The sequence below is a fragment of the Mizuhopecten yessoensis genome, unplaced genomic scaffold (genome assembly GCF_002113885.1).
Source record: "Mizuhopecten yessoensis strain PY_sf001 unplaced genomic scaffold, ASM211388v2 scaffold6981, whole genome shotgun sequence".
Taxonomy (NCBI): domain Eukaryota; kingdom Metazoa; phylum Mollusca; class Bivalvia; order Pectinida; family Pectinidae; genus Mizuhopecten; species Mizuhopecten yessoensis.
Window position 1 is genome coordinate 88578 of NW_018406821.1, and position 1104 is coordinate 89681.

The following is a 1104-nucleotide window of genomic DNA, read 5'->3' on the forward strand; positions in this document are numbered from 1 at the left end:
ACTAACTCCAGCTTCTATTAATCGATAAAACAATCAAGGGAAAATAGAAATACATCAGATTGCTTGAAGAAATGTTTATTGTTACGGCAACCGATTTGATCTCTGCTACACATGTCCCGATGATGGGGGTTACATCATTACACCATTATCTTACAAGTGAAATACGAAAATAGGGATAGCTGTAGTAAAAACAGTTAAAGAGACATTGTTAAAATACAGAACTTCTACGCATGCAATCGTTCAAAGAGGAACACATAGTACGTTTTACTGCGTGGTAAGGAAACACAGTTTCTATCTCGTCATGCGTATAATGACGCATTTGACCCCCAGGCCTTCCAAAGGGGGTCGAGGTCATTCATTTGAATCAAAGTTGGAGGGCTTACAACCAGCCTGCCACTGGGCAAATATCATTACTCTAGGCCTTTTGATTATTCACAAGAAGTTGTTTGAGGATTTTGTTTATCATTTGAACCCAATAACCTTGAAAAGCGGCCAAGGTCATTCATTTGAACAAACTTGGTAGCCTTTCATCGTAGCGTGCCAATAATCACCATCCCAGGTCCTTTTGTTATCAAGAAGAAATTGTTTCAAACATTTTTCTCATTTGACTCAAGTGACCTTGAAATTGTGTCAAGGTGATTCATTTAAACAAATTTGGTAGCCTTTTATCCCAGAATGATACTGGCCAAATATCATCACCCTGGGGTTCTTGGTTATTCAAATCAAGTTGTTTAAATATTTTGTTTAATCAATTGAACCCAGTGACCTAGGGAAGATTCTATTTGTTGTAAGTTTAAGACAGAACGGACAGGTATATCAAGTATATAAGGAGTAACTCTGATATGGGTTACAGGTTTATAGTTCCTAAGACGTTTTTCAGAACTCTTTAAAAATACATTTTATCGATGTCGCTTCAGAAATAGGTAGAAACATTTAAACAGATGACCAATGAGTGAATTTTAATCCATTACAAAAATATGAAAGGGGCATGATTTAGCACGATAAAGACGCATTCGATTATGAAATTGGCATCTTGGGATGACACGACAGTTAAGTGACAGAGGAATACATAAATGTATGTTTCATTCGCTATTTCAACGTTTA